The sequence below is a fragment of the Nyctereutes procyonoides genome, unplaced genomic scaffold, assembly GCF_905146905.1.
Source record: "Nyctereutes procyonoides isolate TBG_1078 unplaced genomic scaffold, NYPRO_anot_genome, whole genome shotgun sequence".
NCBI classification, from domain to species: domain Eukaryota; kingdom Metazoa; phylum Chordata; class Mammalia; order Carnivora; family Canidae; genus Nyctereutes; species Nyctereutes procyonoides.
Genome location: NW_026575137.1, coordinates 16,469,554 through 16,491,742, shown reverse-complemented (window position 1 = coordinate 16,491,742; position 22,189 = coordinate 16,469,554). Strand labels below are relative to the sequence as shown.

Genomic DNA, 22,189 nt, shown 5'->3' with positions numbered 1-22,189 from the left:
TCTGTTTTGAGAATCTAAAGGCAAACACGGTCACATTTGTTCGTGTAATCACTGCCTTGTTTGAAATTGTTTATGTTTAGAAATTCATGTCAGAATGTTTATCAGTTGGGGGACAGAAACTGACTCTGATTACTTAAGTCCAAAAGGAATCCACTGGAAGGCTATCCTGCAGCTCCTGAAATTGAAGGAAAAGCATGAATGGTATATGATTTGGCCTCAGAAAGGAAGTTGGTCGGTTTTGGGGTTCTAAATATTGGGCAACCAAGGGATAGACTTTTCAGGACTCACATCAGGATGAATCAGCTACAATCGTTTCCATCCGGACATTCTTTCCCTGGAGATTCAAATTCCTGGAAGAGCAAGTGGGCTGGGTCATTTTGCCTATCCCCTTACCAGAAGGCCCACCCAGACTGCAAGCAGGGGTGGTGGGTAGTTCTGTGGATGCTGGAAAGGCAGGCATTGATGTCTATCCCTGATGACAAAAAAATGGTGTATTTCTCAGGCCTCCTTTTTCCTAATCTTTTTGGCTATTTAATCTTAGATAGTCTATCAAGAATACTTTTGAACTTTTATTTTATTTTAAAGATTTTATTTATTTATTCATGAGAGACACAGAGAAAGAGGTAGAGACATAGGCAGAGGGAGAAGCAGGCTCCATGCAGGGAGCCTGATATGGGACTCAATCCCGGGACTCTCAGATCACGCCCTGAGCCAAAGGCAGCCGCTCAACCACTGATCCACCCAGGTGTCCCACTTTTGAACTTTTAGAGCATGAGTTGGAATCATAGTGGAAATGTTGGTAACTCTGAATGAGCAATAGAAAGGCAACAGATGGAGCTGTCGGTCCCAGAACATGGGACTGTGTTCAGAGTGGCTTTATAATGCACTGTGGATAGAAAGCTGTAGATTGGAAATGGTGGGCTTTCTAGGTGTTTCTCTACCTGAGGCCTATGTTTCTCTGGGTGATTCCTATGAGAAGTTAAACATTTTGAAGTTTTATTTAAATAATTATCTTAGAAATATGCCCGTTTATCTGCATATCCTGGATCATGTGATGACACTTAACACTAAGTGAAGCAAAGGAAGCATCAATCCTTCTCTTATTTTTGGTGCATTGGGTTTTCTGAAGCACTGGCTCTGAATAGAAATTCATTAATTGTCATGGTCTAATGAGAAAAAATAGAAGTGGGCGTAATATAAATAAAAAATAGAAGTGGGCGTGTTTTCATCAAGTGCAGACCAAATGATATTACTGGGTACTGTTTTAAGAAGAGAGAAAACTGTTTGGGAAATGGGATCTTCATATGGCACACAGCAGCATAGGCATGATGAATGCAAAGGAAACCAGACCATAGGAATTGGTCCCATAGCCAAAATGAAAGGAGCAATTTAGTTTCGGCAAAATGACATAATCTTTTGCATGTACTAATGGTATTTTGAATTTTATTGGCTTTGTAGTTTTGTCTGGGTTTAGTTTGTGCTGTAATAGTGGTATAAGACTACCAGCACAAGATATATACAAGTTATTTTATATTTGTATATATTTAAGTGAATTATAATAAAAAATAACTAGCTAACGCTAGAGGTCCTTGGGGAATTTTGTTTTCTTTAAAATAAAAGGAAATTACTTTATTCAGGTTTTGGAAAAGCTGGTCTATGGGAGATACTTGCTCCCTCTCTACTCCACCTCCGTGGGAGCAATACACTTCCTCATCCCAGGGATGCTGGGTGTGACCATGTGACTTGCTTGGGCTGTTTGGATATTAGCAGACCCAGAAGCAGAAGATTGAAAGGAACTTGTGGTTTGGCTTGGCCTCTTATACTTCCCTCTCTCTGGGAGAAGATCATGACCCAGGTGCTGTTGGTCCCAAAGAGGAATGACAGACATGTAGAGCTGACCAGCTGAACCCAACTTAGATTGGCTAAATTCTCACCGACCAACAGTGTGAGCAAGAAAGAAATACTTATCATTGTATGACCTGTGGTTGTTTGCCACACAGCATTATTGTGGCAATAGCTGATTGATATGGTCTAGCATATATTTTTTAAAGATTTTATTTATTTATTCATGAGAAACAGAGAGAGAGAGAGAGAGAGAGAGAGAGAGAGAGAGAGGCAGAGATACAGGCAGAGGGAGAAGCAGGCTCCATGCAGGAAGCCTGACATGGGACTCGATCCCGGGTCTCCAGGATCACGCCCTGGGCTGAAGGTGGCGCTGAACTGCTGAGCCACCTGGGCTGCCCGAGTCTAGCATATTGATTAGTTAGCCACACTAGAGTGTGCAAGCTTGGATTTTATTGAGCATGTACTACATGCCAGTCATTGTAGGTGCTAGGGCTATAGCATCAAAAACAGACCAAGTGTCAGCCCTTAGGGAATATATATTCTAGCAGATGATCAGTAATTTTTGTTTGGCTGCTTATGTATCTGATGAATGCTTTGTTTTTTTCCCTTTTCCAAATAGGCAAACTAACTTTCCCTGACATGTTTGGAAAGTGACAATTATCTGGATAGATGTGATCTTGTCTACATATGGATTTTATATTGAACAAAACAGTCGGGGAATAATCTGACTACTGATGTTGCTACCATTATCATCAAAACTGTCTCCATTAAGGCATTTACAGCTGTGGACTCATGTCTAGAAATGTCTAGAAAAGAATATAAAAATAGATGAAAAAAAATAAGAACATCATCACTTTGTCTACCAATTTCATTCTTGCTTGATTTTGCTTTATACAAAGTTTTGACTGGGCTCCTTAACTAAAAATAATCTCCCTGTGTACATAAAATTTCACCAGGGTAAATGGCTGTGTGCGCATTTATATTTATGCATGTCTGAAAGTTCTGCCGACTGTGGAGGTCGGTGGCGGCTGGTCTGGAATAAAAACATCATCCTGGGAAGGGAATTTGAATGTAATGTTGAATACATTTAAAAATATTATTCAAATGACTGAAAAGTTCAGTTTTATGAATTCAGGACTATTGGGAATCAGCAGCAAAAAATCGCATTTCTTTCTTCACGGAGAACGGGGCTAAAATGCAACTGTAAATATTCAATCCTCAGAGGCCTGAAAACTGCAAGGCCCATTTCAGGTTTAACTCACAGAAAGTAAAGCTTGCTTGCCCAGATCATTGCTGGATAGGTGATAACAAATAGCAGCCAGTTTGAAAAATACTGTATTACACTTTGAAATGCAGTGAAATTTGGACTCTTTTGCGTTGATGCCCAGCTCCCTGTGTCTATGGCCTCAAATGTCAGTGGTCTCAGGCTGGTGGGGTAACCCTATTGATATAGTCAGGAAGTACCTGGATGTCCATCAGAGCCACAAAAGACTTTTATCTGTCCACCCTGGGGAGCTGTTGGTAAGAAGTCTCAGAGCCATTCTGGCTTTCTCCTCTGCCCATTTTGCTGGTAACTGTGCTCCGGCTGGGCTCGACTGACCCCATAATCTTTGGAATGATGTTCCTTGTTCTTTCTCAGGACTTTTGCTTTATCTCACTGTTTTTGTTTGTTTGTTTGTTTGTTTGTTTGTGGCAGGGAGAAAGTGGGGAAGAATGGATTACAAGTGTGGGGGGTGTCTTTTTGGGGGAGGAGTTTGACCATGTTGAGTCTGAAAGAGCACAGTCAATCTAAGCAGTGAGAAATGAGGAGAATAGGTTACTGTTGCCTTGTTGCCAGATGTAAATAATACTGCTAGGCCATGTGGAATTGGGAGGGAATTTTTAGCTATATCTTAGAAACAGTTCACCCATTTAGAAATGTTTTATTTCTATGTAAATGATTCACCCATTTGGAAATGTTTGATTTCTATGTAAAGAAGTTAATATTTTCCTTCTTACTGAGTTAAGCCCAAAGCATTCAGGACACAGTTGCCCAATTATAACATGATTTCATCAGATCTGCTCTTGAGGCTGTTAGATTCCTGGGTTCTCTGATAACCTGCTGCTCCCAGGGCCTGGATGCTGTGGTTGGTCTGTTTTAATGATCAGCTTCTGGGCTCCAGTCAAAGGAGAGGTGTTGCAATGTCAGTAGGAAAGGATTAGCGCTGAGAAAACCAAAGCTGAAATGAGGGTCGGTTCCATAAGAGATATCTCTGTGTGCTTGGGGAGGGAGGAAGGAAATCATTTTACCTGGGGTTTAGGCCAAGGGATGCTTACCAGTGCCTGGACACAGAAGTGTGGTCTCCTTTGACTGTCCAGAGAAGCCAAAATGGTCAGAGCCAGAGGCCTGGAGTAAGCCTTGCCCTAGATCAGTGGTTCTTAAAGTGTGTTTTCTTACCGGCATCTTCCAAATCCTTGGGAATTTGTTAGACATGCAACTTCACAGCCTATTCCAGACCTGCTGAATCAGATGCCCTGAGTGTAGAGCCCCAGACAACTTGTAACAAGTCCTCCAGGAGACCCTAAAAGGGTGAACCACACCTTAAAGGTAAGCTAAAGGGCTTTAGGAACCCCAAATCTGTCACCCACAACTAGAGTACAGGGCTCATCACAGGAAAGAGAATTTTTCCTTCTTACTCAATAGTTAAATTTAACAGGATGGTAATTTGTAAGAGTTCATTAAATGCTCATTTTTGCCACTAAGTGTTACACTAGTATGGCAGTGATTCATGGCAGATTACAAACTTATAAAAATGGATACTTAGATCATATTTTGATATTTTACCAATAGTTTTACATTGTTATAGCCTGATTTCTCTTCATATTTTCCTTGACTTCTTTTAGAAGCCTGTGACCTCAGTTTTTTTAAAACACTCATTCACATACTATGAAGTACCTGTTACATGCAAGATAGACATGGTGCTTAGTTGAGAATACATAGTCTCTGCCATCAAGGAAATGTAGTATAGGCAGATGATAGAGTTCTGTTTATAACAATAGCCACAGTACTTCCAATTGGGGTGAATATAAAAAAATTTGGGAGCAAAGAGGATGGAGTGACCCACACAACCTCATAGGAGAGTGGCCCCTGGGAAGTCTTCATAGAGAAGGTGATATTTGAACAGGGACCTAAAGGAATAAAATGTTGACCAGGCAGGGAAGAATGTGCTAGATGGCAAGAATACATACAGGACTGTATTTGCTGTAATAAATTCCCACAAACTTGGTAGCTTAAATAATACAAACTTATTTATTATTCTGTAGATTAGAAGTCTGACATGGATCTTAGTGCACTAAAATCAAGGTGGTGACAGAGTGCATTTCTCTATGGAGGCTCTAGGGGACAACACACTTCCATGCCTTTTCCAGCTAAAAGAGTTTGCATTCCTTGGCTTGTGATCTCCTTCCCCCATCTTCGAAGCCAGCAATGGCAGATGGTGTCCTTCTCACACTGACATCTGTCTGGTTGTCTGGACCCCTGTGATCAGATTGCCACCTACATGACAAATATAGGGTAATCTATCTACCTCAAGGTTGTTAGCCTTATTATATCTGCAAAGTTCCTTTGCTATGTGAAACAACATAGTCACATGTTCTGAGGATTAGAGCATCTTCAGGGATCATTATTCTGCCACGGGAAAGCATGGATGCCTGATAGTGTGGAGAATGTTTTAGAAAGAATAAGAAAGCTCTGTGTAGCTGTGCTATTGCCAGCAGTGAGAGAGAAAGTGCTGTGGAGGTGTGGAAATGTGTATACGGCAAAATGAGACAGAGTTGCTCTTAGTAGAGGCCCAAGTTTTAAGAATTTTAGTGGCTGACTTACTTCAGTTGACATTTAGAAAGATAATCCCTTTCCCCTTTCTAGAGGAAACATGGATGTTGGCCACAGGGACAGGTGTCAGTAGGTAGAAAAATTCCATTTCTTCATTTTCTAACTTTATTTATCTGTCTTACTTACTGATCCAGAAATTTAAGTCACTGTGAATCTCAGAAGTTTTGGTAAAGTTAAAAGGATTTGCTCCTTAGTAAAATCTAGCATTGCATTGCTGTAGTTAGAACAAAAACAAACAAAAAACCCCAAAAGCTTGATATTCACAGTATCTGAAGGTTACAGTGTCCCTTTGCAATGAAATAAAAGTAAATCTTGCTCATCTCCCTTTCTAAGCACTTTGACCTTTGTCCTCATTCTTTTAGCTACTTTCAAAGTTAAAGATGGCATATCATAAAAGGAGACTTTGCTGACTGTTTTGAAGTCTCTAGCAGTGAGAACACTAAGCTGGGAAAACATCTTTCTTAGTATGATCTAGAATGCATTTTTGAATGGTCATCATCATCATCAGTATTTATTGAATACTTATGAGCAATAATGGACTTTAAATTGGCCATAAACTGTATGTCTTCTGATCCAATCTCCATCAAATGCTTTATCATATTAAAAGTTCAGATTGTAAGAACTTGGTGAATACCAAGTCTTTCATGCTGCAAAATTATCCTGAATATAAGTAGGTTATTATTGTTAAAAATGATTTTCCCCTTAATACTTCACCACTGGGATGGATAAGAGAGAAGAAAGTCAGATAGCACATGTTAGATGGATCTGAGAACTAAATGTGGAGTCAGTGGAGTCAAAAGAAGTAATTTTAACCTAAACTGAGAAGAACGGTAGATTAGGGTAAGATTTGACTTGAATTTAAATCCTACCTTGTCAAGACAGACAGAAATGTAAAATGAAACAATTATTTTTAAGTAGTGGCTAGAGCTTGAAAATTTTAACAATACATGTTTCTAACAGGGAAACCATAAAATACAATCAAGCTTACTTATTCAGAGAAAACTTCTATTAAATATCTAGCTGTGTATTCTTGCAAACCTTCTTCAGTATACTTACAGATGTTGAGGTCATAAGTCAAGGGATTCTGTAAATAACATCCGTCTCTCCTGCTTGAGTTCAGAACTAAATAAAAAACACAGGGGCCCCTGGGTGGCTCAGGTTATGATCCCAGGGTTCTGAGATTGAGCCCTGAATTGGGCTCCCTGCTCAGTGGGGAGTCTGCTTCTCCTTCTCCCTCTTCCTCTCCGTACTCCTTGTGTTTACTCACTCTCTCAAACCCCCCCCCCAAAAAAACCCCAAAGAACCCCAAAAGAAAACCACAGGAGCAAAACAGATGAAAAAATATATATATAAATTTTATAAAATTATATATATTTATAACATATATTAGATATTACATTATATAATAATATATATCATGGTTTTATGTTTTGTTTCATCTTTTAAAAATGGTCTCTGAGTGGTCTGGACTGAGTATGTATATATGTATAGGTGTGTATGTATCTACAAACCTACCCAGCCTCACATCTAGAGCCACATTGTTTAGCTCTAGATCAGGCATTAAATGCGAGGCTAAGTGGATTTGTGGATTCCTTCCCCTGAGTCAGCCTAGAATGAGAATGTGTGCAATTGTAAATGGGATTGACTCCTTAATTTCTCTTTCTTCAGTCTCATTGTTAGTGTATAGAAATGCCATTGAGACTGAAGAAAGAGAAATTAAGGTGTCAATCCCATTTACAATTGCACCCAAAAGCATAAGATACCTAGGAATAAACCTAACCAAAGAGGTAAAGGATCTATACCCTAAAAACTATAGAACACTTCTGAAAGAAATTGAGGAAGACACAAAGAGATGGAAAAATATTCCATGCTCATGGATTGGCAGAATTAATATTGTGAAAATGTCAGTGTTACCCAGGGCAATTTACACGTTTAATGCAATCCCTATCAAAATACCATGGACTTTCTTCAGAGACTTAGAACAAATTATTTTAAGATTTGTGTGGAATCAGAAAAGTCCCCGAATAGCCAGGGGAATTTTAAAAAAGAAAACCAGAGCTGGGGGCATCACAATGCCAGATTTCAGGTTGTACTACAAAGGTGTGGTCATCAAGACAGTGTGGTACTGGCACAAAAACAGACACATAGATCAATGGAACAGAATAGAGAACCCAGAAGTGGACCCTGAACTTTATGGTCAACTAATATTCGATAAAGGAGGAAAGACTATCCACTGGAAGAAAGACAGTCTCTTCAATAAATGGTGCTGGGAAAATTGGACATCCACATGCAGAAGAATGAAACTAGACCACTCTCTTGCACCAGACACAAAGATAAACTCAAAATGGATGAAAGATCTAAATGTGAGACAAGATTCCATCAAAATCCTAGAGGAGAACACAGGCAACACCCTTTTTGAACTTGGCCACAGTAACTTCTTGCAAGATACATCCACGAAGGCAAAAGAAACAAAAGCAAAAATGAACTATTGGGACTTCATCAAGGTAAGAAGCTTTTGCACAGCAAAGGATACAGTCAACAAAACTCAAAGACAACCTACAGAATGGGAGAAGATATTTGCAATTGACGTATCAGATAAAGGGCTAGTTTCCAAGATCTATGAAGAACTTCTTAAACTCAACACCAAAGAAACAAACAATCCAATCATGAAATGGGCAAAAGACATGAAGAGAAATCTCACAGAGGAAGACATAGACATGGCCAACATGCACATGAGAAAATGCTCTGCATCACTTGCCATCAGGGAAATACAAATCAAAACCACAATGAGATACCACCTCACACCAGTGAGAATGGGGCAAATTAACAAGGCAGGAAACAACAAATGTTGGAGAGGATGCGGAGAAAAGGGAACCCTCTTACACTGTTGGTGGGAATGTGAACTGGTGCAGCCACTCTGGAAAACTGTGTGGAGGTTCCTCAGAGAGTTAAAAATAGACCTGCCCTATGACCCAGCAATTGCACTGTTAGGGATTTACCCCAGAGATTCAGATGCAATGAAACGCCGGGACAACTGCACCCCGATGTTTCTAGCAGCAATGTCCACAATAGCCAAACTGTGGAAGGAGCCTCGGTGCCCATCGAAAGATGAATGGATAAAGAAGCTGTGGTCTATGTATACAATGGGATGTTACTCAGCCATTAGAAACGACAAATACCCACCATTTGCTTCAATGTGGATGGAACTGGAGGGTATTATGCTGAGTGAAGTAAGTCAATCGGAGAGGGACAAACAATGTATGTTCTTATTCATTTGGGGAATATGAATAATAGTGAAAGGGAATATAAGGGAAGGGAGAAGAAATGTGTGGGAAATATCAGAAAGAGAGACAGAACATAAAGACTCCTAACTCTGGGAAACGAACTAGGGGTGGTGGAAGGGGAGGGGGGCAGGGGCGGGGGTGAATGGGTGACGGGCACTGAGGGGGACACTTGACGGGATGAGCACTGGGTGTTATTCTGTATGTTGGTAAATTGAACACCAATAAAAAATTAATTTATTAAAAAAAAAGAATGAGAATGTGTGCACCTCAAAGGCAGAGATAAGAGCACTGGACTCTTGCAGTGCTTGGGCTTGCAGGTCTGCGGAAAGGAGAGAGGCAGAGCACATGTGGCCGTCGCTGTCTAGTTATCAACCAGATAATTCACTGCTTCTTCCAGTGAGAATAACCCGTATTGCTGCTGTCCGAGGGCACACCGGGTCTGGCCTCATATGGTTCCTACAGCTGGACTTAGCGCATTGTATTCCCTCCACAGAGTTATTGAATTCTATTTGTTGTTACGACAGAGTGGTGATTTCCAGGCTCCTTCCAAATGTGGAACCAGGCACCGAAAGTCCTCTTTTGTCTTTTTTTTTTTAAGATTTTATTTATTTATTCATGAGACACACACAGAGAGAGGCAGAGACACAGGCAGAGGGAGAAGCAGGCTCCCTGCAGGGAGCCCGACGTGGGACTCGATCCTGGGTTTCCAGGATCACATCCCAGGCTGAAGGCGGTGCTGAACTGCCGAGCCACCTGGGCTGCCCTGAACAAATTCTTTGTAGAAATTTTAGAAAATAAACAATGCTACTAAACCTTCCCCCATATTTAATGATGTTAGTTTTCCTCTCGGATAATTTCTGTGAAGTGGAATTGCTTACTTAAAAGGTGTACAAAATGTTAAGGCTTTAAATATGTATCCGGGAGGCTGATTTTGGGGAAGCATGCCAAATTATCTTCCAAAAATGTATATTCTTTATACTAACCTGGTCCCAAAAGATAACTAAGGCTACATACACTGAAACCCAGCTCTGAGTGTTTGTTTTGTGCCTACCATATGTTCACTGTGCTGATTTTCAAGGGCTCTGTTTTGATTTACAACGATAGGAGGTAGAAAAAAAATGAGGCTCTAATAATAGTTTGGTATTCACCAATATCCACTAGGAAATAAAAAGAAAGCAATAAGAAAACTGAAGGAGAAATTAGATTTTAGTTTACTTTTGTTCTGTCAGCCATTCATTGTGAAATTTCACACAATGGTATGTTGTGTGTTTAAGAGAAAGATGGTGTAGTTCACACACCAGCAGACTGACTGATGATTGACCCCTTCCCACTCTTCATTAATTTGGTGATGAAAGAATCAACCAGCTGTGTCTGAGCAGAAAGGGATGATTCTATCATAAGGGCTCACTTGGTCCCACTGTAGAGTGGGTAAAGAGCCAGGGAGAAGGCAGGCATTTTTTTTTTTTTTTAGCAGTTCACTTCAAATGAAAACAATGAAATGTGTATTTTTATATCCTTAATGATAGCTAATGTTTATTAAGCTCTTACTATTTGCAGACACTGCTCTAGGGGCTTTCATCTCTTTCTGTCATTAATGGAGGCTCTTCACTCTGGAGTGTGGGTGGTTGGTAAGTGAGAGCAGTTGCTGTTGCTGTCTAGGGGTACAGTGAAGTCCAAATATGTTAGGCACAGTTCCACCGGCTTCTATAGCCTATTGTGAATGGATATGACTTAGGTCTATCGTTCTTGAATGATTTGAGATGGTTTTGAAACTTTCACACTAAATGCAATCTTTCTTCAGAAACTTGGGAACTATTTGTGTCAGCTCAGCAATGATACCCAGTGAGTCTGGCTATGCAGTGCCATGTGTTTTTTCTTCTGGGGTTGGGTCACAGGATGAGCAAACCTTTATCTTTACTAGACATCAACTGATTGCACCCCACAGTGGTTGTACAGGTTACACTCACACCAGCAGTGTGGAAGAGCTCCCTTTGTCCACTGTCCTCAGCAGTCAGTGAACTTTACATTTTTTGCCTAATCAGGGTTTTTTAGAGAAACAGAACCAATGGGATGTCTGTGCATATGTGGGTATGCATATATACGTGTGCATATATATAAATAAATAAAAATAAAAATAGATATATGTCCACAGAGAGAGAGACAGAGAGAGAGAAGAGAGAGAAATTTATTTTCAGGAATTGCCTCATGTGTTTGTAGAGGCTGGCAAGTTTGAAATTTGCATGGCAGATTGGCATGCTGGATACTCAGAGAAGAGTTGATGTTGCAACTAGGGTCCAAAGGCAGTCTGGAGGCAGAATTTTCTCTTTCTTGGAGGACCTCAATCTTTTTCTCTGAAGGCCTTCAACTGATTGGACGAGACTCATCCACATTTTAGAGGGTAATCTCCTTTAATCAGAGTCTACTGATTGAAATGTTAATCTCCTCTAAAAAATATTTTCATAGTAACATGTTGACTGGTGTTTGATCAAATATCTGGGTACCATGTGCTAGCCAAGTTGATGCATAAAATTAGCCATCACTGGACAGTATTCGGTTTTTAAACATTCCTGTCCCTCAGATAATAGCCCACACCTAGTAAGCATGTTCAGTGCAAGTGCTTTGGAATGAATGTAAATGAATGGCTGAAAGATGTGACTCCACTCATGTCTAAATTCTTTACTTGTGAGGGATGCCTTGAGGGTCAGTGAGAAAAATCACAATTAACATGTTCTTATATCTTAAAAAGATGTTCCTGATGGAATTGGAAAGGATAAAATTTGTACATGAATAAAGAGTTAAACTTTTGTGAGTGATTAGGTCGTTATAGATATATATTTTACCTTAATTGGCAAATCAACTTTAAGATTGAGGGTCCTTAAAAAAATAGACATCCACTTGTCTGTAAAAGTAATAAAAATATCTAGAGGAATGAGAAACCATTCCCATTTTAAGAAATTACTGATTCAAAGTCAAAGGGAAATGACACCTCACATCTGACATATGTCAGTGTTGCCAGGTGGTTAACAATGCTAGACTGTCTGTGTTTGGGTCATGGCTCCCTCACTCATTAATTTTGTGCCTCATTTTCCTCCACTGTAAAACAGAGATAACAATGATCAGCCTTGCTGTGAGGATTGAATGAATTAATCGAGTGCTTAATCTAGTTCCTGGTATATAGTAAGTGGTCAAGCAGTGTTATTCATTAGCACCTCTATTCATATTTAACTTTTAATATGCTACTTTTAAAGGCCAGCTAAGAATAGAGATAATATTTTAAAATATACCAACTTGAAGTATTTAATATTTAAAATATTAAATCCATATTTAATACTAGTATTTTTTAAAGATTTATTTGAGAGAGATTGAATGCAAGTGGGGGGAGGGGCAAATGAAAAAAGAAATCCTCAAGCAGACTCCCCACTGAGTGTGGAGCCTGACACAGGACTTGATCCCAGGATCCTGAGATCATGACCTGAGCCGAAATCAAGAGTCAATCACTTAACTAACTGAGCCACTCCAGTGCCCTCATATTTAATATAAATATTTAAATATTGAACATTTTAAACTCTCTCAATTTTTGAGAGGATGTATAAAATTAGATTTTAAAGGAATCAAGATTTCTTCATTAGGCTTGAATTTCATAACACATATAAAATGAAATTATAGCATATATGGTAATTTTTTAAACATGGGTGCTAAATATTTTCAAGGCATAGGGTTCTTTATATTTGTAAATTGGAACCTTATCTCCTTATAGGATTCCACAGGTAATTGCTAGAAGCATCTGGTTCCTATTTGTATTGTGACTGCCTAATGTTTTGACATTTCTTCTCAGGCAAATTATGACCTGTGGGCTAAATCTGACTCAATGCTTGTTTTTGTATGGCCCTCAAGGTAAGAGTGGTTTTTACATTTTTAAATGCCTGGAAAAAAAACAAACAAAAAGAAAGGTAATATTTCATAATATATGAAAATTAAATCAAATTCAAATTTCAGTGTCCACCATAAATAAAGTTTTATTGGAACACAGCCATGCTGATTCCTTTATGTCCTTATTTATACTGGCTTTCATGTTTTAGCTACAGAGGTGAGTAGTTGTGACAGAGACTGCATGGGCTGCAAAGCCTAAACCAAACTACCTGGCTCTTTATAGATGTTTGCCAACACCTGTTCAGTTCTTCCTTTTTTTTTTTTTTTTAAGATTTTATCTATTTATTCATGAGAGACACAGAGACAGACAGAGACGGGGAGAAGCAGGCTCCCTGCGGGAAGCCTGATACAGGACTCGATCCCAGGATCATGGGATCATGACGTGAGACAAAGGCAGATGCTCAACCACTGAGACACCCAGGCATCCCATACACCTGTTCAGTTCTAAATGTGGACAGAGAGGTGAGATTCAGCTTTGTCGACTTTGGAAACTATTAGGTGAGGTCAGAGACAGAAGCATTTAGTAAAAATAAGTTCATAATCCATATGAGTGGCTTTAACCCCCCTCAAGTCCTCCTTACTTTCTGAGGTAATACATGTGAAACCCTCAGAAGCACTGTGTGAGAGAAAGCTAAATGCCTTCACAACCAAAAGGCTAATATGGCAGGTGGGCTAGCTACTTAAGACAATCAAGAAGGGGCCTAGGAATAGAGGTCTGTAATCTGTAATTTTTCAGGCCAAATGTATTAGATAAAAAGGACATAACCCAGTGGGAGTGTTTTCCCTTTTCTTTTCTGATATTCTTAGGCTGGAATCTTCTCAACTGCTTCATCAGGAATTATCTGCTATAATTACTGAGATCTGTGGTCTGTGTTATCAACCTGTCAGAAGACCCAAGAAATTCTTTCCTTAAAAATTAAAAAAAAAAATTATCTTGTTGCCAACCATAAAATGCTTAAAAAATAGTTCTTTGTATAACTACATAAAGCACTTCAGAGAGATTCTTCCTTTTTACCTTGATGCTGATAAAAATCCAAAGAACATTAAATTCAGTTTCATTCTAGATAGGAAAATTCTGATGGATGTAATTCCCTACAGCAAGTTTAGAAATGTCCATTCTTCTGCCCATTTGAAGACCTACTTCACTTAAATTTTTGTTGAAATTCCTTTTGCAAAATAGCTCCTCATTATTGTTTAGAATGAACACCCCAGGGAAATGATATCTTCTAGGAGTCTCATGTTTAAAAACTATTGAAAAAATGGAACATTGTTTTAACCTGATACACTGTGGTTTGGAGTCTGCATGGCACACCGTGGTTTTCAACTTCTGTGTTTGGATGGCTTGGCCACTGGGCCAAAACTATTCAAGGCCTTATTGAGATGGTTCCATTATTTCTTCTGGTTGTCTTATCCCTACTGACTTTTGGAGTACAGTGCTGTTGAATTAAAGTGTTAACCCTCATGCCGACGTAGAGCTCAACAGCATTTGCAAAAGCTGCAGCAATCGAGTTACAGTACCTAGCTGATAAAAGGAAGAAGAGAATTATGGAACACAGAGGAAGTTTTTGTGTTTAAAACAATGAAAAATGTGAGCATAAGTTATTAAAACTCAACAAGAAGAAAACAAACAATTAAAAATGGGCAAAAGATCTAACAGTCACTTCACCAAAGAAGATACATAGATGACAAATAAGCATATGAAGGTATGTGCAGCATCATATGTCACAGAAATTGCAAATTAAGACAACAACGAGATACCATTATACACCAAAAATTCAAAACACTGACAACATCAAATGCTGGCAAAGATGGAGCAATAGGACCTCTCATTCATTGCTAGAGGGAGGCTGCAAAATGGTACAGCCACTTTGGAAGGTAGCTTGGCCATTTCTTACAAAACTAAACATACCCTTACCATATGATCCAGCAATCATATTTCTTGGTATTTACCCAAATTATTTGAAAACATATGTTCACACAAAAACCTGCAGATGAATGTTTATAACAGCTTTATGTATAATTGCCCAAACTCAGAAGCAACCAAGCTATCCTTCAATAGCTCAAAGAATAAACTGTGGTATACCCATTCAATGGAATATTATTCAATGATAAAAAGAAGCAAACTATGAAGCAGGAAAGATCAGAGGATCCCTCAATGCATATTGCTAAGTGGGAGAAGCCAATCCAAAAAGGCTACATGTTATATGATTCCAACTATATGATGTTCTGGAAAAGGCCAGAGTATAGTGACAGTAAAAAAGATCAGTGGTTGCCAAAGGTTAGGGGAGAGGGAGATAGAGCTTAGGGAATGTTCAGGGCAGTGAAACTATTCTCTATGATATTATAATGGTGGTGTACATTATACATTTGTCATTATACATTTGTCAAAATCCTAGAGTGTATAGCACAAAGAGTAAACCTAGTGTTAACCATGAATTTCAGTTAAAAGTAATTTATCAATACTGGTTCATCAGTTGTAACAAATGTATACCACTGATGTAAGATGTTAATAGTAGCAGAAACTGTGTGGGGTGAGGGAGGGGACTTTGTACCTAAAATGGCTCTAAAATTGAAGTCTATTAATTAAAACAAATAAACAAAGGATAATAGTGACATCTAGGTCTTAACCTATTTCCCTTCCTGTTAACATTTATTAATTTTTGAAACTCTCAACCCCATTTATAAGAGAACAGCAATTCACCCACTCTTACATAATTAATTAGAATGTATATTTACACTGTTGCTCACACTGTTCAGAAATGCATGTTGAGTAGAATGAATAAGAATGGGATGGAAGAATGAATGAAGACCAGTGAATCCTATTTTCCTTAGAACGAAAGAAGACTGTTGAGGCTTTTTAAGTGTTCTGAGAGAGGGAGTGATACCTTAGCAATGATTGGAAAGTTTTTTTAATTTCTATTTCTTTCAACTTTCCAATTTAGAGCACAATTGTGGTGTAGTCAAAAGAGGAATGAGGATAAATTTAGTCAGTTGGCTCATTAGCCAATATTTATTGAATACTAGTGTGTGCTATACCTAGGTACACGGGTATTCAATATAGACATCTTTCCCTTCAAGGACTAACAGTTTAGTGACTTTGGTCATGAGATCTGGGATAGACAATCTGGGTTTTGATTCTAGCTATGACACCTGTGAGATCTTGGGTGTAAGTTTTAGTGTAGTATTCTCCATCTGTAAAATGGAGATAAAAATCATCCCTACTATTGATGGATCTGTGAGAATTAAAGTGTATAAAGCAGCTCATACATTGTATGCATACAAATTAGAAAAATATTTCCTTTTAACTCTCTATGTAATTGGAGGTACATCAAAGATGTCAAAGGCTTGGTACCCCTTTATCCTCTTTAAAGTTCCCTCGATAACCACCTCAAGGGAATGTAGTGAGGACAAAGCTGAATTAGAGGCAGCTGTATGGGCCCCGCCTTCAGCCCAGGGCGGGATCCTGGAGACCCGGGATCGAGTTCCACGTCGGGCTCCCTGCATGGAGCCTGCTTCTCCCTCTGCCTGTGTTTCTGCCTCTGTGTGTGTATGTGTGTGTCTCATGAATAAATAAATAAAATCTTTAAAATAGAGGCAGCTGTGTGAAGGATAAGAGGCAACTAAATCTTTAACTGTTTGACCTGATAAAGACAAATCACCTCTCAGAAAAATCCCCTTAAAAAGTAAATGTTCCAAAGCAGAACATGTGCGCACGTGTGTTTGATTATTTCTCCTCTCCAAATAGAAGAAAGTACATAAGGAGACAAAAACCACAGACAAATTTAAAACTCTTAATGAAATGTCAGTCTCTGTCTCTGTTTCTGTCTGTCTCTCTCTCTCTCATACACACACACACATACACATACACATACACACTCAGCTCAACTGCAAGTGAATGACAGTAGATAGTTCTTAACTTATAAAAATTTCCTGTGTTAGCTTGAGAGAGCATACTTGTAGAGCCAAGTGCCCATTTTTCTTATCTCTTCTGTGCTGTAAGTGGAGGGGGCTGCTAATCCCCCAGTTCAGTTTCTGAGTGGTCAGCAGCAACAATGGTCAGAAGAGCCCATTCAGAGGGGCCAAACAGGAAAGCAACATCTGTGTTAGTGCTGGATGGCAGAAGGACACTACATACTCTCAAAAGATGAACTCCTGGGCTACAGGACTTCTCAGAAAATTGCCTTTACTGACTTACATTTTCCTGTGATATTGTCTGCTTTTATAGAGGAGGAGAGATGGGAATTGCTTGAGTGTCCTGTATCTTTAATGAACACTGTGCATCAATTTGATTTCCTTGTTAAGAAAAAATGAGGGAACAATAGATTTTGTGTACAACCTAATGTCCCACATTTTTATTAATTGTTTATTATTATATTATTAAATATTTGCTTTAGCTGGGAAGCTTTAGTTAATCCTCTGTCTCAGAAATTGGGTGATTAAAAACCTTCTTACATTATTATTTTTTCCAAATGATCTCTACTTTTTTATTTTTATTTAAAAAAATTTTTTTTTTATTTATGATAGTCACAGAGAGAGAGAGAGAGAGAGGGGCAGAGACACAGGCAGAGGGAGAAGCAGGCTCCATGCACCGGGAGCCCGACGTGGGATTCGATCCCGGGTCTCCAGGATCACGCCCTGGGCCAAAGGCAGGCACCAAACCGCTGTGCCACCCAGGGATCCCGATCTCTGCTTTTTTATGATCCTTAAGTATCTTAGGCACAGTTTAATCTATAAGCCCCCCTCCCATCCTCTCAGAAGCAGGCAAGAATAAATCTCAAGTAATTGTAAAAATAGTGTCATATCCTTAAGTGGGCAGGGATTCTCTAAACCATAAACACAATTGGAATTCTAGTTTACCTCTTGATCTCAAACCTTTTATTTAAATCACAGAGACATTTGTTTTTAGAACTGGAAGAGTTCTCAGTAGTAGAATTTTTCTTTCTTTAGAAGCCAGTCTTGGGCACTTAGATGGAGGGGATTTCTTTAAAGGATAAAGAAAAAGTCATTTATTCTCAAGTCTCACGTAGAGCTCTTTTTTCTATCAATTGAAATGAAAGTCACACACATACATGGCCAGTGGATATTATAAGAAGTTCTGCTCTGGAGGCAGACCAGGTTGGAACCTCAGCTCCATGGCTTACCGGCTATGTAACCTCATTTCTTCAACCAAAAACACAGAGAATAATGATGGTATTTACCAGGTAAAATTGTTGTGAGAAGCAAATTGTATCATGTATGTAAAAAGGGCTTAGGCTAATGCCTGGTCCCTGATAAATTCCCAATAAATGGCTCCTTTGGTTATTATTTTCTTTATTATCAGGATCATTAGTATCCTATGATAAATACTCTAGATCTGCACTAATATACTAGCTGCTAGCTAAATCCAACTGTTTAAATTTATAGTAATTAAAATTAAATTAAATTAAAAATTTAGTTCTTCAGTTGCTTCAGCCACATTTGAAGGGCTTAATACCACATGCGGCTAGTGGCTATCAAATTGGACAGTGCAGACACAGAACCCATGATCAAAGAAGATTATATTGGACAATGCTGCTTAAGAGTTGTTTTTCAAGTATCAGCTAATTAATTAACGCCGTCAGATAGGACCTCTGTAACATTTAAAACATACTCATTGTGAGATGAAGTAGGACAAAGCTAAAATAATCAATCATAATCATAATCATAATCATAATATGTGACCAGAGATTCAATATTTACCTACCTGGAAAACTTACTGGCAGAGGAATGCATTGCCTTTACTCTTCTCATTTGTGAACATTGCTTAAGAACATCTAAGGGAAACACTTAAGAGTATGTGATTCTGACAAAGAAACTTAGACAGATATAGGAAGGTTAGACACAGGAAAGAGTAATATTGTAATAACAGACTATGTTTACATTTTTTAGGAGAATCCATTCAGGTTCTAGGAGAATTTATCACACATTGTTCCCAGTTGGTGAAATGGAGTTTATAGGGTCTTGGTGCAGTATCAGGGAACATCCACCCAACAGTGAATTATTTTAATGTAATTGGTGGACAGGGTCTAACATAAGCTGTGGCCTGTAAAAGCAAAATTAATATCAGCATTGCTTATTTATCAGGTATCCAGAGTATTATCATATACATGAAGATGTTTTTAGAAGTGAATTATATAATTTGAGAATTATCTAAGCATTTGATTTTTTGCACAGTGCTTACCGTGTAATAGGCTCAGTCAACATTAATGAACTCAACTGAGTGTCTTTGTGAGTTCCTAGAAATGGTTGGCAGGAATGGTGCAAGCAGCATTATTTAAACCGTAAGCAGTTTGTAATAATAGTATCAGTTTAGGGGGCCATGACCAGCATTTAACAAATGGAATATATCAGACTACACTGCTTGTATTAAGACAAAAATATCATAATGTAAAATATTGGCTTCAAATATGTATGTATGGGCATACTGAGTCTCCATGAATTTTTTTTTTTTCCTATGTGGGTTGTGGTCAAAAGCTAGTGGTATAGAAGAAGTTCAAGTATCTATCAACTGGGTAGTTGAACCTGGTTGCTAATGATAATGATGACCAGAATAGCTAAAATTTGAATGTTTATCATAAGGCAGCACTTTTAGTTTTTTACACAAATCACATTGTATTTGGAAAATGCCATATATAATGTATGTAGCAATGCTATATATAATAACCATATGTAGTAAATTATGTAAGAAAGGGTAAAATGTAAGAATTTCCTAATTTCATTCTCACCTTGTTGAGGGGTGGAGGGTAGGCACATAATACTCCCAGTCTACATTTCAGCGAGCCTTCCTGTTCCTATAGAACTTATGCTGGCTTTCACCACAGTCGGCAGGAGCAACTTCCCAAATTTTCTCTTCTTGGACCCATTTCTATGCCTCCTCAGCTTCCCTAGGAAGGATGAACTATTTTCCCCCCATTGGTTTATTCATTGTTTAAAGTTGTAAATAATAACTTTGCAGCCTCTCCGTCTTCTCACATTCTTCTATCTCTTCTAGTATTTTATCAGACTGAATTATACAATTTATCAGACTTAAGTTCTTTAAAAAGAATTATTTTTTTAAAAAAAGTTTTATTTTATTTTTATTTAAATTTCTGTTTATTTATGATAGTCACACAGGGAGAGAGAGAGGCAGAGACACAGGCAGAGGGAGAAGCAGGCTCCATGCACCGGGAGCCTGACATGGGATTTGATCCCAGGTCTCCAGGATCACGCCCTGGGCCAAAGGCAGGCACCAAACTGCTGCGCCACCCAGGGATCCCTAAAAAGAATTATCTTTAAACAACTCACATAGCAATTTTCCCATGCATTGCTTTAACATGTCTGCTTAAAATGAAGGCCAGAACTGGTGCAAGTAAGTGAAAATATGTTAAAATGTCAAGTGTTGGTGCTCAGGGAGTCTAGTAACATTTTAGTTTCCATCCTTTGAGGCAAAATAGCCTCTTTGGACAAATGCTCAAGTTGTTTTTCTTCCTAGGAAAGATGTAACCAGAGTCCTAGAGCTGAGGAGTAGCTACTAGATGTCTTCTTTCTGGCCTGGCTTATTCCTTCAGGTAGGAACCGGAAAACAAAGAGAATGAGTGGTTTCGAAATGTTCTTCTTCCAACTCCTACTTCTAACTCCAGCCTGATTTAGTACAACATATGTAGCCTTCTCCTTTTTCTTTTTCTTTCTTTCTTTTTTCTTTTTAAAATTTTCTGTCTGTAACAGTGTTGCAGAACAGCTGCTTACTAACCTTCTAACATTTTGTCTTTCATGATTTCAGTCCCAACTTCAGGTCATTTCCTAATGGTCTCAACTCTCTTGCTTTTTCCTTTCTCAAGCTCCCCAAATTCTCACCTTTCAATTATTTTTATAGCATTTTGCTCACGTCCAGATTTTCAACCTGCGACAGCCTATTTGTGTTTAATTGGTAATACCAATATTTGTGGCTGGGAGAAGGGCATGATGGCTGTCACTCTACGGAACAATTATAGAAACCAGCAGAAGAACACCCCCCCCCCAAAAAAAAAACCCAAAACCCAACTAAACAAAACCAGAACTCTGAACTCTTTCTTGCTAATTAAAAGTTTTTCAAAGCTTAAACTTCAGTAAAATATTATCCTCAAACGGAAATGGGTAAAGAACTCACATAAGCCATATACTAATTGGGGAATTCAGTTAAATGCCTATAGTTATCTCAGGTAAAGTTAAAATAAGAATAAGCAGGTGTGGCTGATGTGACTTCCTTGTGTGTTCATATTTTGCTTCTGATGCACCGATGACGGCAAATCTAAGATAAATATAAGGAGGTATTTTTGTTGGAGTGGTATTTTGTTTGTAGTGGGTGTGCTTCTGGAATATGGGGAGAAGGAAGGTAGTTGGCTCCTCTACCTGTGTTCACTTCTGCCCATCCCTGTGATTGTGTCCAAGGGGCAGAAAGATAAAGGGAGCCACCAAGTTTTTACTTGATAACACTGCTGTTAGGTAGCTTTATATTCTCTGAGCCTGGTAGGGGTTTAAGGCTAACTTTTTTTTTTCTCCTGGCTGTTTCTGTGGATTTACTAGAAACTGTCTGCTGCCTCACTATCCCCAACACTAACCCCCTTTGCCTAGCCATTGGGACACCTTCATCTGTAGCTGCCCTGATGCAGATGGCATACTCTCTCTACTCTGGCTCTTCATGTACTGCTTCTTCATCCAAGGAACTTGGAGTCATCTCCAGCTTTCGTCAAGCATCCAGGAGATCCTACAAGATGGGACCTAATATGACCTCATAAGTAGCGTTCCTGTGAGTGGCCCCATTTCCATCTTGTCATGGGAAATACACAGGCATCCTTTCTGTGGATGAGCTCTGGGAGTGCAGGCCTGCCCAGATTCCAACACAGCTTCCTCTCCTTGAACTCATGTTGGCAGCTCCAGTCTACCTACCTGGAGTATTTTCGACTTCTATTAATGCCAGAATCACAGTCAAGCTCTCTGAGTGGTCCCGTTGAATTGCCCTTTACCAGGCTTGAAGAAAGATTGGAAACCCCCACTCCTTCCCACATGTTAATGTACTGCTGTCTCCAAATACATCCTGCTCACAGATAATTTTCTCAGTTACTTTTCTCTCATCTCTGAATTTGATATTCTTGATATTCTCTGTATCTTCTAACTAGTTTGTGGATGCTAACTTTGAAATTCTGTCTTGGGTTTATTATCTCTAAACAGAGAGGGAATTTTCCATTTTGATGTTCTGTTATGTATATAACGAATAGATGAAACT

The 22,189-nt window shown here is 38.8% G+C and overlaps 1 protein-coding gene across 4 annotated transcripts in view; it reads left to right on the top strand.

The window, feature by feature from the left end:
• The window catches only part of NCALD (neurocalcin delta), a 377,982-nt gene that overhangs the window by 69,895 nt on the left and 285,898 nt on the right, over positions 1-22,189 (top strand). The window contains exon 3 of one of the 4 annotated variants that reach the window (XM_055303509.1): positions 20,420-20,495. The exons of the other annotated variants lie outside the window; for them this stretch is intronic. The gene's annotated coding sequence lies outside the window, so the exon portion shown is untranslated. The remainder of the gene's footprint in view (positions 1-20,419; positions 20,496-22,189) is intronic. 4 annotated transcript variants of the gene reach the window in all.